Consider the following 19090-nt stretch of genomic DNA (forward strand, 5'->3'; position numbering starts at 1 on the left):
GGACACCGCTCACCACACAGGGAAGCAAGGGGTCCACAAGTGCCAAGGCAGGAGGTTGTCTGGCTTGGGGGCAGACAAGGCAGGTCTGGTGTTCTGGAGTACAGCTGGCCAGGACAGGGCACTGGAAGGAGAGAAGCTGGGGAAAAACCCACAGGCATCAGGACATGAGTAGGACTCGGGAGACGTGCACACTCTTTGAAAACAGAAGCATCGCCACCAAGGGTCCCCAGTCCGTTCCTCTGGCTTCCTCCACATTCAGTGAGAAAAGTACCAAGAGGTGGTCCTGAAGCCGAAAGCAAATGGTCTTCGTTTCCTTTTCTCAATAATTAAACATCCATTGTATGTGACTAAAAGATTTGAATCTTGAAGCCCAAAACACCATTCCTTTCCTTTTAATGTATTTTACCACAACAATAAAATGGCTGTGCCTATAGTTTTCTTTATTTTCAAACTCTGGTCTAAAAAACTCAAAGACGGCGGGCAAGACAAATCTCTTGATCTCCCACAAAACATTCAGGAGTTACACGACCAACCTGACACCAAGCCCACCAACGCCTTTGAATCGCCGCAGTTTCTGGGATAGATTGTGACTTGGTACCAGGGCAGGTACCAGTTAGCACAGAGTTGCTTTTACAGAGGAAAAAAAAATTGGGAAAAGAAAAAGAATTAAACACATGAAGTCTACGTACTGTAGCTGCATTTCAACACAATTGTCTTTCCAAGGTCACTGGGCCATGAACTGGAAAGTGAGACTCGCTTTCTTTGAAAGAACAAGCACTAGGAAGGAAGACACAATTGTGGGAAATAATTAAAATATGGTTAATGGAAGCTGGCACCTGAGATTCTTGTCTTATTATTCAACTTGAATCTAGCATTAAAAGCAGTATATTTTCCACTTCGTGGAAAAGTGGGGAATCTAGAGGGTATATTTGTTTATCATGGGGGCCAGAAGTCTGAATCTTCACTTTTCAAGTCAGCATGTGACTTCTCTTTTCCGATTCCTTTGGACACTGAAGCCGAGACTGCTGTATTGAAGGAAGAGACCAGACTCCAAATACCTCCTAGATTATACCCTATAAGAGGACAGGTACTAAATCTGATTCAGTCCTGTGATCCCAAAGTCAAAACAGCACCTTACATGTACTTGGGATTCAATAACTATTATTTGGAGGAAAAAAAGAACGGAGAAGTAGAAAGATGTGTATACTTAGGATTTTCAGGTCCCACCATGGAGACTATTACAAGGTCTTTCTTGCTCCCCTCACTGCAGATGCAATTCTAACTATAAGAAGACACCCTACTTGTTAAAAGAAAGGGATTCCTATTCAAGAGCTGAAGAGCCCCTCCCCAAATATCTTTCTCCCGTAAAAGTAGGTTGATACAAATGGTTTCCTTATGACTAAACACCATGTTATTAAGATGTTGTCCCTTTAAAGATACAGACCCCTTATCTTAATTTTTACATAAGAATGCCTTACTAAGTTACAGAAATTTATCTGGGCCCACTTTGCAGATGTGAATTACACCAAAACTCTAGCCAATTAATTTCTTTGACTGGTTCTTTGCATTCTTAGTGGGACAGGCATTCATTCCAGAAATCACCTATTTGAGTCTTCTGAAACAGCTTTACAAGCAACCTGTAGTTTCACCAAAACCATTTTTACAAATTGCAATTGGTAATGTAAATTATATACATACTCATCTGGCTTTCAGAGAGTTCAAAATAGAATGTTACAACACTTTCAGTACTCGGGTATATGATTATCGTTAGCTTGCCCAAATACAAATGGAATTTATTGTTTCTATTTAAAGGATTTCGAATTCAGTGACATTCCAGGACGCAGGTTGATGACTAGACCCACATCCTTCTTTTAGCTTGTGAACGCTCCCAAGGAAGTAATCCAAGACAGCAAGTGTAAAGCCAAACCAAACAAAATAAAAATTCATTTGAACGGTGAAATACATTTCACATTAACGAAGAGCAACTATGAAGAAATGTCACCTAAATTTTGAAATGGATGTTTTATTTACTTGTCTCACATGTTGCATTCCAGCAACTGGCAAGTGATTTCACCACATCCTGGCATCATTGTTTCTTGACAAGTCGGGTGCACTTTGGGTGGAAAATTGGTGACGGAATTCTATCGATATGTCTGTGTATACGCTGTTTGGTAATTACATAAACCCTATTAAAAGACTGAGCTGTACCCTTTTAAATTCTCTCCCAGATATGTAGTTAGAGGAGGGCACAGGTATTAACTGACTTTGTTCTACTCAGCCATGGCCAAATGTTTCCTATGTTACAGAGAAGCAGAGTACAGAGTTTGTAGATATGACCTCTTAAATACATTGACCTAATTTCCAGCTTTGCCACATGTCCACATAAATTGACAGTTTTTTCATCCCTTTTCACCATCTTCTGCTAAGTTTAGAACTTGAGCTGGAGCCAATATAGTCATTCACATATACAGGATTACATATTTCATCACAAAGTCTTAGCTTATTTAATTAATGACACAATACTGATTCGAGCCCAATAAATGGACTCTACAGCCTAGCACATTTCCTTTCTTGTCTATAAGAAGCAGAGAGATCATGGTCTACTGAAATAGATTATAGATTTTTCTAGAATACCTTAGAATGGCCACTATTTCAACTTACTGATATCTCTTATGATAATGATCTTTTTTTTTTTTAATTTTTTTTTCAACGTTTATTTATTTTTGGGACAGAGAGAGACAGAGCATGAACGGGGGAGGGGCAGAGAGAGAGGGAGACACAGAATCGGAAACAGGCTCCAGGCTCTGAGCCATCAGCCCAGAGCCTGACGTGGGGCTCGAACTCCCGGACCGCGAGATCGTGACCTGGCTGAAGTCGGACGCTTAACCGACTGCGCCACCCAGTCGCCCCCTTTTTTTTTTTTTAATTTTTTTTTTCAATCTTATGATAATGATCTTAAGAAGGACCAGAATGGGAAAATGAAGGAAAGGTGTCTTAAAATACCTTTGAAGGTATTGAAAATTTTATTTTTCCATTCTCAGTGAATTTTTGGAACAACTCAAAGTTAAAGTCACAATAATTCCCTAGGCATGGAAGCTAAATGAATTTACGTAATACTGAAGAAGGAAGGAAAGAAGGAGGGAAGGAAAGAAACATTCTAAGACCCAAAGGGATGATTACTGAGTTTTAGACTATCACATAATCTCATTTTCAATTTTCGTTTGCCAACTATCTGGTTCTCAACTGTTTTGATGCCCACTATTGCCAAACACACACACACAAATGTGTGTATATACTTTTTCCGTCTTTCAGTTCCGTGACTATAAATTTAATGTGTTTGGACTAGTGAGAGATCCCTAGATGAAAGTCACTTATTTCTTAAAATGATAAATGTTAGAATGATTTTATAACATGAAAAACATGCTTAAATGAAAACATATATTTACATCATTTCATCACAACAGACAATGGACATATTAAGAAAACTAAAATGTAGAAGGTCACACTGAAGTACCTTTCAACTTCTTTCACTACCTGAATGTTGGCTTTGCTGTGGAAACTGAAAAGCAAAATAAGACCCACCTCATGGCACACAAATTGTAGCTGCTTTATAGACTGCACTAATTTTCCAACCGTCCTTGAAAAACACCCACTTATTTTTTTGCAACAAAGTGCATGGGGCCTTAGCTCTTCAGTAAGTAGTATGCCCTTTCTGTTGACAGCCCTTTATTTGGGTTTAGGTAGCACTGTGGGCACATATCTTAAATACATGGGCTTATTCATAGAGAAAAACAGTTGTGTATGCTACCAAGGTTATATTCTTTGTTCTGATAAGAGCACTTAAGATACAAGAGGAAAAAAGTGTGTTTGGAAAAGACCTAGGAAACTTCCCCTTTGTCTGCGATCTCCACAGGCAGGTGGTTACTTTCCACTGGCCATTACCTGTTCATGGTCACTGCAGCCACTGCAGGCAGCCGGGAGCATTCTAAGGGGCAGAGGGTGGGAATAGCAGCTCAGTGGCCAGAATTCTAGCACCGGGGGTCATTGGCACAGTGACCTTCGAGGTATGGTGATGTGGAAGGTGGGGCAGGAAATACTCCTTACTGCTCTCAGCATTTTTTTTTTAATGTTTATTTATTTTGAGACAGACAGAGCATGAACAGGGGAGAGGCAGAGAGAGAGAGAGAGAGAATCCCAAGCAGGCTCAGTGTTGCCAAGTGCAGAGCTGCTGTGGGGCTCGAACTCACAAACTGTGAGATCATGACCTGACCCAAAATCAAGAGCCAGACACTTAGCGACTGAGCCACCCAGGCGCTCCTCCTCTCAGCATTCTTATCTGAGCATCCTCAACTTGGAAGATGGTCAGGTACACACATGTTTGAAATGCAATTGGGTTGCCACATAACTAGGGATGTCATTGGAGCTACTGGCATTTGCTGGATCTATACAAGGGACACCAAGCCTCCTCTATGTCTAGGAAGTCCTGCATAAACAAACAAACAAAGCAGTCTAAAACTAAGATTATTTCTAGATCGGAGAATATTCCATGATTCGAACATGTATCTTTTTATCATATCTATGACCATCATCCTGTATATCCCAACTCCTAAATTCCTATAGTATCTGTACTGAAAACCAGAGAGAAAGTAAGAGCCCTTGACCTTTAGACACCTACCAAAATTTGCTTTGCACAGCTCTGTCGCTATTTCCATCAGAAACTTAAACAAAACACACACACACACACACAATAATGTAATAATAATTTTCCCAGTATTGTTGGTCTTTTATGTCCCAAGATTGTCAGCCATATTGCTGAAACTTTTATTTGCAAAATATTCAGGCCACTTATATGCTAATTACATGTAAAAATATACAGATTAATAAACCATCTTGAGGGTCTTGACTTCCTACTAGGGTAGCAGGAGAAGTGTTTTGAGGAAAAGTGTAATTAATTAGGACATCTTGGAGGAAAGGGTAAATACTGTGAGCTCTTTTCTAGCACTTTCCTCTCTTATTGGCTTGAAGTCAGCCCAGAAATGAGGTAGAGATGTTTTCTCCAGATTTCATGCAATAAAACTCTCAGATGCAAATCCCAAAAAGAAATAGAATTAATGTCATTTGAAAAGAAGCATTTTTTAAAAACTTCAAAGTTCAATTTTTATTTTTGATATGTAAGGTTTAATAAATCATTCACTGGAAGAAAAAAGACTGTAAACCTTGGCATCTTTTCATTTCCAACCAATAATCCTACTTATACCATTTCAACGTCAAATCACCGTGAGCCTAAAAGGAGCCAGAAGATTTGAACCATTGTGCTGTTGGAACCAAGGATAGAAAGGGGGAGCATCCAGTACTGAAAAGGGAAACATTAGTCAACCCATGGTAAATATGCAATAGATACCAAAAGGGAGTAATTATAGGAAAATTGCCCATGCTTAAGATTATTGAAGGGTTTCATGTGTGAAATTATAATGCTTAAGTGATATCCTCCAACATGAAGAAAAATCTTCACAAACTTATCTGGTCCTCAGAGGATGCCCTGAAGTAGAATGATTGATCTTCCGTCTAATTTTATCTCAGTTAATGGGATGGCTGATGCTCTCCTTGTTTAATCCTTGTTTGAAGATTTCCAAGTCTTAATAACTTGTGGCAGCGAGTTCTACAGTTTAATTATAAGACATCTCATTAGCCACATTTATCCACTTCAGATATGTTTCTTTTAAGCCTACGTTTCATAATCTCTTCAAACAGCAGCTACCATGAAGGCCTTCTAGGAGAAATGAATTACAGAACTTTTATAGGACAAGTCTGGGGTTGCTGCAAGAGAGACAGCGTGCCAAAGAGGACAGAAGAAAGTGGACGCATGCACTTGCTTTGCTTTGCGTACCGGAGAGACCTCAGGCTAAGTGCTTACTGAATAAGCCACGTACATTATTATCTTGCTTCCTAGGGACACACGTCCCCAAGCACTTTGCACTGGTACTCAGTCATGTTGGCGGGTGTGCCTGGGAGCTCCTTTTGGCTTTTGATAAACGTGATTTACATGCTTCCTATCATATCATCTACCAAGCCTATGAATATCTACAATTTCACCTACAGATCATTTCCCCCAAAGAAATCAGGGGATTTTCCTTGCTCTAAGCAACTGAAATGATTACTGAAAATATTGTTTCTTAATGGTACTACTATATGTCCTTTCCTCCCCCCAAAACAACCCTGGAATAAATACAATTACATTTATCTTTCTTACTTCTAACACTCCCAAGTGAATTACAGGTCTTGTAAAATAAGAATTCACTTGAAGGATTTGAGAATTTGATCTGCCTACAGGTGAGAACAAAGGAAGAGGGAAAACATACCATTTACAGGCACATGTTATCCTACGTGACCTTGGGAAGTTTAACATCTGTGTATGATTCATTCACATTTTTCAGTACCTGGCACGTCCCAACACCACGTTGAGCAATAGAGAGCGAAATACTACCTTCCGCACTATCTTAAAGCCTAGTGGTGAGGAGATAAGTTTAATCAAAGCATCAACTAAATAATGTACTCCCCTGATAGGCATTATACAGTGCTATGAGAATATATACTAAGAGTGATTGAGCAGATAATCAGGAAGCAGGGCATCCTCACCCGAGAAAGCATGGATTATGCAGAGATATATATGGTAACATGAATAAACTGAACAGACAGGGTGCAGATAACTGGAGAAGAGTCTAGAACTGTTCTAGACAGGGTGACGGAGCATCATCATGGTTTTTTTGTTGTTGTTGTTGTTTTGTTTTTCCTTCCGAAAGCCAATGGAAACGACACCAAAACAGTCTAGGAGAAGAGTGGGCCCTGTTGACTGCACTTGCTAGATGGAGAATATATGGGTGAATATGTGGGTGCCAACAGAGTAAAAGACCATTATTCCCAGGAGACTATTATCCTAACTAAATTAAAGACAATCGTGCCACGGACAATGCAAATGTACATAAATTCAGCAGAGGAATTTATAAGACTTTGAGGAATAAGCTTTCTTTTAAGGACTCCCCAAATCCAGCTTCCAATAATGAATGCTCTATTTTTACTCATGGAGACAGGGAATTCTCAATACGATGTGGGTCTGAGCAAGAAGATTCTGACTTCACATATCCAGGCCTTTCAACATCAAGTTTACCCTCTGACTCTCCGGCAGCGGAGGGTAAGCCCCACATGTAGCTGTGTTTTCAGAACACAGGGACCTCTTTGGGAAGTCAGGATCAGAGCTGGCTGGGATGCCCCAAGCGTAACTCAGACTTGACGAGGGCATCACGTAATTCGCTTCTCCACAACTTACCAAAGCTCCGAGTTTCTTCTTCCATTGCCTAACATCACTAGACTTATTAGCAGGGCGCGTTTAATTCTGTGTTGGTTTCTTATTGCTCTAGGTCAGAAGCCCAGCACGGCTCCTTGTAGACTAGAATAAGATGGCGGCAGCCTATGGTCCTTTACGGAGGCTCTAGAGGGAAATCTGTTTCCTGCTCATTTGACTTGTTGGCAGAATTCAGTTTCTTGAAACAACGGGATTGGGTCCACATTTTCTGGCATGCTGGGAGCTGAGGGCCATTTCCAACTCATATACTGCTTCTGTCTTTGGCTCTTGGCGCTCTCTATCTCTACTGCTTCTCTCTGAGGACTCCTCCAGAGTCACATCTCCACTAACTGCAGCTAGGGAAGGTTCTCTGCTTGCAAGGACTCTTGCAGTTCGGTGAGGCCCACTTAATCACAAGGCAGGCATTTCAAGTTCCCTAACTCAATCATATGCGCAGCTCTCCTTCTGCCTTGTAAGGCAGTGTATCCACAGCTCCATGCATCAGGGTGTAGGTGTCCTTGCAGGATGAAGGCATCCTTTGGGGACCCCAGCTTCTTACTCGTCATTGCTGCCCCCAAATAATTCTTCCTTCTCCTGCCTAAAACTCTCCAGTTTTGCATGAAAGAGGGAGTGGATGACATAAACTGGTCACATGGACTCCATCATCTACCAAATGCCAGGGTTTGCCCCTCCTTTATTTCCTGAAGATATCAGCTGCTGGATCCCCATCACAATTCATGTTGTACTCCTTGGTGGTCACGGTACCTATGCAGAAGCCCCTTCCAGTGTTTTGTCCACGCGGTGCCCACACCTTGTCCCCTAAATTGCCTTGGCCCAACCCTTTTCAAACCATCCGACTCCATGGTCATATGATAGTTATTACTGCCAAATTCTTCTACCCCTTCATGAGCTCAATGTCAAACATGATATTCTACCTCTCCTCTGCTGAGCTCATCCCTGTATATTTTTTCAAGTATAATTAACACGCAGTGTTACTTTACTTTCAGTCGTACAATATAATGGTTCAAAGATTCTATGCATTACTCAGTGCTGATTACAACAAGTGCACTCCTGAGCCCCTTTATTTCCCCCAGCCCCACCCCCTCACCTCCCCTCTGGCACCTGTCAGTTTGTTCTCTATAGGTGAGAGTCTGTTTCTTAGTTGCCTCTTTTCCCTTCACTTCTTTGTTTTTTAAATTCCACATGTGAGTGAAATCATATGAAATTTATCTCTTTCTGACTTATTCCACTTAGCATTATACCCTGTAGCTCCGTCCATGTCACTGAAAAGGGCAAGATCTCATTCTTTTTTACAGTTGAGTATTATTCCATTCTCCCTACACACAACTTCTTTATCCTGTCACGTATGGATGGACACTCGGCTCCTTCCATATCATGGCTACTGTAAATAACGCTGCAAGAAACGGAGGGGTGCATACGATTTTCAAACTAGTGTTTTCATTTTCCTTGGGTAAATACCTAAGCAGTTGAATTACTGGATATTATGGTAGTTCTATTTTCAAGTTTTTGAGGAACCTCCTTACTGTTTTCCACGGTGGCTGCACCAGTTTGCATCCCCACCCATAGTGCACAAGGGTTCCTTTTCTTCACATCCTCACCAACACTTGTTAGGTCCTGTGTTTTTGATGTAACCATTCTAACAGGTGTGAGGTGATAACTCACTGTGGTTTTGATTGGCATTTCCCTGAGGATGAGTGACATTGGGCACATTTTCATCTGTCTGTTGGCCATCTGGATGCCTTCTTTGGAGAAATGTCTGTGCGAGCACCCTGCCCATTTTTAATCAGATTGTTTCCGTATTTGTGTTGAATGGTATTAAGTTCATTATATATTTTGGATATTAACCCCTTATTGACTATATAATTGACTATAACCCCTCATTGACCTTCTCCCATCCAGTAGGTCACCTTGTCATTCTTCCTTACATCTCGACTGCAGTAACAAGTCAACACTACCAATGCCCACAGTGCATTGTGCTACCACCCCCCTCCTTGCCTCGCACCTCTCCTTAATCAGCCTAAATTGCAGGGAACATTATTACAAGCCTCAACTTCCCTCTACAACTCCTAGCCTCACAAACTCTGCTGTTCTGGTTTGGCAAGATCTCAACCCTCACTAAATGCAGTTTTCTGCCATTCGGGGACAATATGAGTACAGCTGCATGTGAGTGGGGGAAACGCACGACTGTTGACATCTTCCTTCAAATATATGACTTAACGTTACTGTATCCTCATAATGTCCAGCATTTGAAGCTATCAGTAGAATCCAGAACCTCTATGTTACATCAATGCAGCTGTTTCTTTTCATTCCTGTTAAAAAGCAATCCCTCACTCCTATTTTTAAGAAAATACTTTTATTTATGAACTGAGTCATATTCCATAGGGCTCTCCAGAGAAAAAGAACCAATAGGTTGTGTGGGTGGATGGATAAATAGGCAGACAGATAGATATAGATTTATGTTAAGGAACTGGCTGATGCCACTGTGGATTGTGTACAGGTCCTAAATCTTGCTGGTTTCATAAGCTGGCAGGCTGGAGATCCAGGAAGAGTTGATGCACTTGTCAAATCAGAAGGCACTTGCGCAGGCAGAAATCCCTCTGCCTTAGGAAAGTTCTTCCCCCCCCACCCCCACCCCCGCCCTTAAGGCCTTCAACTTATTGGATGAGGCCCACCCACATGATGAAGAGTAATCAGTAATTGGCTTTCCTCAGAAAATACTGACATCAGTGCTAATCTAGAGGTACCTGGGGGTTCAGTCAGTTGAGTGTCCAATTCTTCATTCTGCCTCAGGTCATGATGTCATGGTTTGTAAGACGGAGCCCCTTCAGGGTCTGTGCTGACAGCATGGAGACTGCTTGGGATTCTCTCTCTCTCTTTCTCTCTGCCCCTCTCCTGAATGCATGTGTTCTCTCTCTCAAACCATAAATAAATAAACAAACATACTAATCTCATTTGACCAAATATAAGGGTACTGCGGTCTAACCAAGTCGATAAATAAAATTAGCCACCACACTACCTGTCGAAGAATACCAGTCCACGTCTCCTGAAGCAATATTTTCATAAGTTAAAAAATTTCTTTGACCCCTATTTCCTCCTCTACCATTACTCTCCTATTTTCTCCATCACCATTTACAGTAAAATCCCTTGATGATTTTAATCCCTCCACTCCTTTCTCCCATCTGAGTTAGGCTTTTGGCCCCCAACATTTTACCAAAACTGCTTTGTGTCAAGGTTACCAGCACCTCATGTTGGCAAATCAAAAGGTCAAATTCCAGGCTTTATTTCATTTCACCAGGGTTTGGCACAGTTAGTTAGTCCTCTTTGAATCACTGTTGTTCTCAGGTTATCCACAACAATCAAAGCATATTCCCTCTTCCTCCCTTCCTGGTCTGGCAACTCCTCCTTAGTATCTTTTGCTGACTCCTCATTTATCAGACTTCTCAATTTTGAAGAGACCTGGGCTATGGTCCTTGGACCTTTTCTCTCAATAAACCTAAGCCTTTGGTGAGCTCATCTAATTGCTTGGCCTTAAAGACCAATTATATGCTGATGACTCCCAAATTTACATCTCCAGCCCGGACTTCTCTTTGAACTCTAGATGTCTAATGGAAACCTCAGCAAACATCAAGTCGGCTTCACGGGTTTGGCTACGGCCAGAAACCTTGCAGCTCCTGTGACCCCTGTCTTTCTCTCTTACTTCACATCTAATTCTTCAGCAAACTTTGTCATCTAAGCCTTCTCTAAAATGAAAGGTCAAAGGCACCTTTTCTATCTTTCCATAGGTAGTACTGTCCTGGCCATATTTAAGACGCTGGGAGTATTTGTGTGGCATGCAATAAAACATATCATGTATTAAAATCAAGCCAAAGAATAAAATGTAATAGTCATAAGGCGACTTTTTTAAATAAAAGTAAAGAAATTTGAATGTGAATTCAAAGTAATATTATGTCATCACTGATAATTTCCTATGTGTGGAACTGGCATTTAAGTTATATAAGAGAATGTACTTTTTCTCAAGAGATGTGGAAATATCTTGCTGTCTACAAGTTGCTTTCAAATGAATCATCCATGGTTTTGTGTGTGTGTGTGCGCGCGTGCGAGCGCGCACGCGCGCAAAGCAAAAAGTTAAAGCATAAGCAGCGAAATGTTACAAATTAGCGAAGGTAGGGAAAGGGTATATACAGGTATCTAGGTGTTCAAGTGCTTTTTTGCAAAATAAAGCGTTGGAAGAAAACGTGTGCAGAATCCAGGCACCTCTGAAACCACCACGATTACCGCACTGGTCAAAGGCACCGGCAACTCTAGCCTCATTTACTGTAAAAAGTTCTTAACCAGTCTTCTTTCTACCGTCCTTGTCTTTCTGTCAGCTAATAATTATTTTTAACAATCGTATTTGTAAAATATAAACCGCATAATGTAATTCCTCTGCTCAGAGCCCTCCAACTGACGCGCCATGTTCGTGACGACAAAACTCAGTAGGATCTGCCACCACTACCCGCCCATCACCTCTCTGAGCTAATCTCCTACTTCTCTACCTCCTCCATTCAAGTCACACTGCTCATCTTTCTCGGAATACACTAGGCACATTTGCTTCAGAGTCTTTAGACTCCATATACTTTCTGCCAGATACGCCCCAAACACGCTTCAGAATCTTTCCCCACTTTCTTTAGACCGTTTCTCCAGTAGGTCCTTCTTTCTATGATGTTCCCAGACCCCTCTACTGGAAACCACAACCCCTTCTCAAATATCCCCTGATCCCTTCCCCTGATTTTTCTCCATAACACCTATCATGAACTGGCATATTTTACTGGCTCACTTATCTACTTATTCTAGAATGTAAGACATTGTAGCAAGGATTTTTTTTTTTTAAGTTTGTTCACTTTTCCAGCCCAACGTCTGGAGCTATGTCGGGATCTAAAGAAGTGCTACATGTGGAATGAAGATGTATTGAATGTGTAAATGCTTCCACGGAAGGGTGAAGTTTGGTTGAGTAGGAAGGAGGAACAAAACTGGCAATAAGAACAATCATGCCACCAATTCTCCTGGGACATCAGTCTCCTGTTCTCAGAATTCAATCACAATAAATTCTTTATTTTTAATGTTTGTTTATTTTTGAGAGAGAGCATAAGCAGGGCAGGGGCAGAAAGGGAGGAAGATGTAGAATTTGAAGCAGGCTCCAGGCTCTGAGCTGTCAGCACAGACCCCGACAGAGGGCTCAAACTCATGAACTGTGAGATCATGACCTGAGTTGAAGTTGGACGCTCAACTGACTAGTCACACAAGCGCTCCCATGATAAATTCTTAAATAATATCTAAACAGTCATACATTAATGATTTTCATTACATTTTTGGAGGCCCTCAATAACACTTTAAGTGTATCCAGCAATGTTGCTGAGGCTCCTGGGTTTAACAGAGCTGAAGAGAATGCACCATGTTTTTCTGAAAGAATGAACCATTGGTGGCCTTTAAAAGAAAGAAGTGTAGGGGTGCCTGGGTGGCTCAGTCGGTTAATTATCTGACTTTTGATTTTGGCTCAGGTCATGATCTCACAGTTGTGAGATCGAGCCCCACATCAGGCTCTGCGCTGGGGTACTGGGTATGGAGCCCGCTTAAGATTCTCTCTCCTTGTCCCTCTGTGCCTCCCCCACATGCACTCATGCACTCTCCAAATAAATGAAAGAAGGAAAGGAAAGGAAGGGAAAGGGAAGGGAAGGGAAGGGAATGGAAGGGAAGGGAAGGGAAGGGAAGGGAAGGGAAGGGAAGGGAAGGGAAGGGAAGGGAAGGAAAGGAAAGGAAAGGAAAGGAAAGGAAAGGAAAGGAAAGGGAGAAGGGGGAGAAGGAAGGGGAAGGAAGCATGTATAACCATGATCAGGACCTGTGACACTCCGTTTCTGTCTCTTCCCCTCCATACACATATACTACTGCCTAAAATCTGGGGTGTCCCGGGATGCAGTGTGTGATTTACTTCATTTGTAGCCATTCTCCATAGTGACCCTAGATCAATTCAACAATGCAGGGCTCTGTGAGTAGTAATTTAAGGGAGTCACTTCAAGCTATAAAGACAGGTAGGGTTTCTAAACTTAAATACCCCCTAACTCACAGGCGGATGGAAGGTTTGCGTGGCTCATGAATGAATTCAGAAAATGGCACCCTTCTGCTTGGTTTACTTCCTATCCTATGGAGCTTCCCCAGCCTTTCCAGAACTGGTCTGGGAAGAGCTGGAAGGCTCTTATGTAACCTATCACGGATCCTGCCTGCTTGGCGAGAAACTGTATCTTCTGATTGGCTGCTTCCTTCCACCATGGGATGCCAAAGACCTCCTTGAATTGCCCTGCAAAGCTGCCATCCTTGCATCACAGAGGTTTACCCATCATGGCACTGGAAGAGGCCAAAATAGCTGAGATACCCTGCCCTGGGCTCATTACAAAATAATATAATGAAAATAATAGTTATAATTACAGAATTATTTCCTGAATTAACTGAAGGAGAGTAAATTCTATCAGGATGTCCCCCTTAGGCTTCTCTTTCGATGAAAGATAAAGCTAAGTTACAGCAAGGCCAGATTTGACCTGTACTGATATAATCTGGTGACTTACAGGCCTGGTTTTGTGCCCCAAACCCTTTATCCACTAGGATAAACAAGCTGTCCCCTTCTAGAAGAGAGAGTAGGGATTCATCACCTCCAGAAACTATCCCCACGGTAAACAAATGGATAGATTAAGAGTAGCAAGATTGGGTGATACAGATAAAAACTATTCGGAAATATGTTGTTCAGAGACCTTGACCACAGGTGTCTATGCTCCAGAACCATCAAGAGTTCAGGACCCTGAACTGGGCCCTTGAGCTTCTAGGTAAGCTGAGCTGTGGCATAAGTAGGATGTCAGTTCAACACCATCAATGTTGAACAGGTAGCTCCCCACTCTCTTTCAACCTCAGAAGGGCTGTCAGAAATCAACTTTGCTCTGTGACCGCAAAGAACAGAATCAGGCCAATGGGTGGCATAAGGAGACAGATATGGTGGTATCTGTGACCTCCTATCTGCCCTCATTGCTTCCTAATACTCAGACTTTAAATAAGTAAAGATCTAATACCTTAAAGTAAAACTTATAGTGCTTAATTATCTTCTGAATCAATTTCTTTTTCTTTTTTCTATGTTTATTTATTTTGAGAGAGAGAGAGAGAGAGCATGTGCATGTGTGAACAGGGGAGAAGCAGACACAGAGGGGGAGAGAGAATCCCAAGCAGGCTCCGTGCTGTCAGCAAAGATCCTGACATGGGGCTGAATCCCATGAACCATGAGATCAAGACATGAGATGAAATCAAGAGTCGGATGCTTAACTGACTGAGCCACCCAGGCACCCCATAATACTTAATTTTCTCCTCTATAATTTTTTAAGTTTATTTATTTTTGAGAGAGACAGACACAGCATGAGATGGGGAGGGACAGAGAGAGGGAAAGAAAGAGAATCCTAAGCAGGCTCCTCAATGTCAACACAGAGCCCGACAAGGGGCTCAAATTCAAAAACTGTGACGTTATGACCTGAGCTGAAATCAAGAATTGGATGCTTAACCAACTGAGCCAACCAGGTACCCCTGGATCAGTTTTCTTAAGTGCAGGCCAATGGTGTATTCCCAGATGTTGAAGGGTTCTTGTATTTCAGCCTCCCCATGGTTAGTGTCTTCAAATATTTCTTAAATATAATACTGGTTTCTCAGTTTCATTGCTTAGTTCTGGAAATCCTCCTAAGTAGGATTCAAGACTCTGAGGCAATTATAGCCCTGAGCTAAAATGAGGAGCAGTCCTTGGCTTTCTATGGTCTTCATTCTTTTTTACTAAAGACGTGGAACTATCTACTGAAATTCCCTCCGGAGGAACCTTGAATTCCCCAAGGAGTTCTTTCTTCTCAAAAGATCTGACGCATATTTTTGTATGTTATCTATTTATTAATTCACATTCTCTTTCTCAATGCATCCATGCTGTGCCTTTTTCTATGACTTTATAAGAGAATATAAGAAACCTTCCAGCTACACTGTCAGTTGCAATTCTCTCCCAAACCACCCTCGACTTCAGTGAGAACGACTATCTTCAAAGTCTAAATGTATTAAATCCACACAATCACTTACACCTTATAATACACACAGTATTGTACTTCCTAGTTGTGCCTTCAAAGAGGAATCCAGGATCTATCTGCCTACATCACAGAGTTTTCATGAGGAAAAAATAAATGAGACTTTTTGGCTACTTCTTCATGACTTCCCGACTTCATCAGAGAAAAGTATTTTTTGTATCTTTGCACACTGGAAGAAATACGTGGAAACGTTACCCACCTTGTCGATTCCATGGAGACGAAGGATGTGCACTTGGCAGGACTGGCCCCACTCAGCAGAGCTATGAACTTCATGACAAGCTCAATCACCTCTTATTCCAGAACATTTGCTTTTCCCTTTGCAGAGTCTATTAATATTCGGCTCTCTCCAGCCAATCTTTCTGGCTCCTTGATTACCCACTACAAATCAGCATATGCTAGCATGTATATAGGCATTAGAAAGGAGCATCCTGTCTTGGGGACTCTAAGAAGCCAAACACAATCATGTGAATTTCCCTCCCTCTGGCAGTGATAGGATCATTTTAGTTTTGTTGCTCTGGAGGGGATCGCACACAATGTCCCCCACGCCATTAAAAATATTCTTCCTAGGGACGTCCAGGTGGCTCAGCCAGTTGAGTGTCTGACTCTTGATTTCAGCTCAGGTCACAATCCCAGGATCATGGGATCAAGTCCCACACTGGGCTCTGCATTGAGCACAGAGCGTGCTTAAAATTCTTTCTCTCCCTCTGCCTTTTCCCACCTCTCATATGTGCTCTCTAAAATAATTTTTTTAGTTAAAAAAAGTGTAATTAAAACTTTTTAATATAAATAAAAATAAAATAAAATAAAATAAAATTAAGTTAAATTAAATTAAATTAAATTAAATTAAATTAAAAATAAAATTTCTTCCAAACAGGGGCACCTGGGTGGCTTAGTCAGTCAAGCGTCCGACTTCAGCTCAAGTCATGATCTCACGGTTTGTGGGTTCGAGCCCCGCATCGGGCTCTGTGCTGACAGCTCAGAGCCTACAGCCTGCTTCAGATTCTGTGTCTCCCTTTTTCTCTGCTCCTCCCCCACTCATGCTCTGTCTCTCTGTCTCTCTCTCTCTCAAAAATAGATTAACATTAAATTTTTTTTTTAAATCAAAAAATTTAAAATAATTTCTTCCAAACAGAAAAGAAATATTTAGTTGAACCTGTGGACAGCTTGTCAAAACAAGAGTCCGTGAAAAATTTCTGGATGCTTCCACTCCCAGCTATTCACGGCTAGATATCTGGGTTGACATGGCCTTCAGTATCATTCTCAAAATATTAAAATCATACTAATAGTACTACCTCTTAAGCCACAGGATCTAAATCGGAGTCAAAGAATGGAAAGGGTCTCCAGAGGACAATGTTACAGATAGAAATCATTGCAACATTTTTGTATGTTTTCCGGAGATGGATAAAGATGCAGAGCGTTTATTCAGGAAAAGAAAGACCATGTTTGACCCAGTGCTTGTGCTCGCAGACAGAAGCACTATTAGGTGAAGAAGTCCTTAAATTTCCTCTAGGCAGCTCCAAAGTCAGAACCACAGTCAACACAGAAGTCGAAGAGGTGGGCAAAAGGCACCATTCATCACTGATGAATGATTAAAAATATCAACCTTACCTTGTCAATCACCCCCCAGTGGGCTCACTTAGTGGCCGCTGTGTCACCGCAGGCACTTGGGTAAGGTCTGAAAACTGTTGCTGGGGATGTTCTATCCTGTAGTATACGTAACCTCGCATAAGATGTTTATATTAGAAAACACATCCCCTTGACCTCATAATCCCATTCATCCCAGTAACCTCAATGTCCCCGCTTCATTTTAGGATTTTTGATGAACCAGTATCTTTTCAGCCCACTGTGGGTAGCAGTGTTCTGAGACAGTCTGGGAGGAGATCATGAGCAAATGTTATTAGAGAAATTATCATACGCTCAGGGTCGTCGGTTTTGGCTTCCTATCTTTCCTTTCCATTCACCACTGTGCATTGTCAGTATTAGAGCTGTTAAATACCGTTCCAGTATTTAGGCTCCAGCTTCAAACATTGCCCGTCTGAGTTCTGAAAGAGGGACACCGACTCCCACAAATCATTGTAGCACTGTATCGCACCTGAAGACAGTACGTGTTGTATGTGACTTTCGTGTTACCAGATATATTGTGCTATGACCCATTTCACTTCTTGTCCGTCAGCAAGAGGGCTTCTCCCCCTCCCCCACCCCCCTCCAGACTCTCTCCTTCCCGTGGACCAGCACCGGGTCACGTCACCAACCACCTCATCAAGCCATACTTAGGGCAGGCACAGGTAATTTACTTGATCTTACTCGAAAATTCTTATATGCATGGGGCACCTGGGTGGCTCAGTAGATTAAACATCTGACTTTGGCTCAGGTCATGGTCTCAAGGTTTGCGAGTTCAAGCCCTACATCTGGCTCTGTGTTAACAGCTTGGAGCCTGGAGCCTGCTTCAGATTCTGTGTCTGCCTCTCTCTCTCTGCCCCTCCCCCACCGGTGCTTTCTCTCCCTCTCTTTCTCACAAAAATAAACATTATTTTTTTTTTAATTCTTATATGCATGTTTAACACTCTTCTGACACTTATTTAGCTCAAAGCATCTCTAAATGACAGATTAATGAGTAGTGTTATTTCCTCTCCAAATTCCATCAAGTGTAATTTTTGAGAGTTACCCAAACACGTTTGTAGAAGAATGCCTTTTTAAAAGAAATTTTTCTTTTGCTACACTCTGGCTTCCCAGGCAAAATTTTCCTCAGGTAAAATTTTGACTTGAAAACAACAAGAACAAAAATAAAATACACTTTCTTTAAAAAAAAAAAAAATAATAATAATCCCTTCCCTCTTTAACAACAACAACACAAAAATGCATCATTATTTGAAGGCCTCTGGGATCGTGTATTTAAATTAGATCAATAGGCAAAATTCAATAAACCACAGGAGGGTATAACAGCCCTTTAGGAAATGTGAATTTTTTTAGATGTCCAACTTAAAAAGGCAGACACAGGACACTGAGAAGGTCAGGAGACTACGGTTAGTAGAGGAAGAATCTATGACTCTGCCAAAAGCCAATAAAGTGCATGGTTTGGGGAGGCAGTATAAATAATTACTATAACTAAATCAGAATTCTTCCTCCAAAACTTACTGCCAGACCTTATTTCTTAGAAGGTTCTAATAGGGAATTAGTAACAAAAGCTGCCTTTGAGGATTTTCTAATTGTGCAGAAGAGAAAAATCTATATACATCACACTAAAATGTAGCCATGGTATGATTGCATTTACTGATATATACATAGATAGACACAGTCATTGGGTGACTTCATCTCGAGGAGTCTGTTTTCTTCCTCACTATTGGTGTGGTCTATTTTTAAGTATCTCTATTTTCTGACACTGTCGCCAAGAAAAAAAAAAAAATTACTCAAGAACAAAAGAAAAAAGAATATAAAACGAGAACAAAGAGACTGTTTTCGGTCATTTAAACACTTTCCCGGTCAGAACACAGTCTCTATTGTTGAGTGCAATCATCTCCCTCTGGCCTGTGGACGGATTTGATGGTGCAAATAATATATTCCACACCAAAACGGTGCCTGATCAACTGGTAATAGTTTGGAG

Source organism: Leopardus geoffroyi, chromosome B1, assembly GCF_018350155.1.
Source record: "Leopardus geoffroyi isolate Oge1 chromosome B1, O.geoffroyi_Oge1_pat1.0, whole genome shotgun sequence".
NCBI classification, from domain to species: Eukaryota; Metazoa; Chordata; class Mammalia; order Carnivora; family Felidae; genus Leopardus; species Leopardus geoffroyi.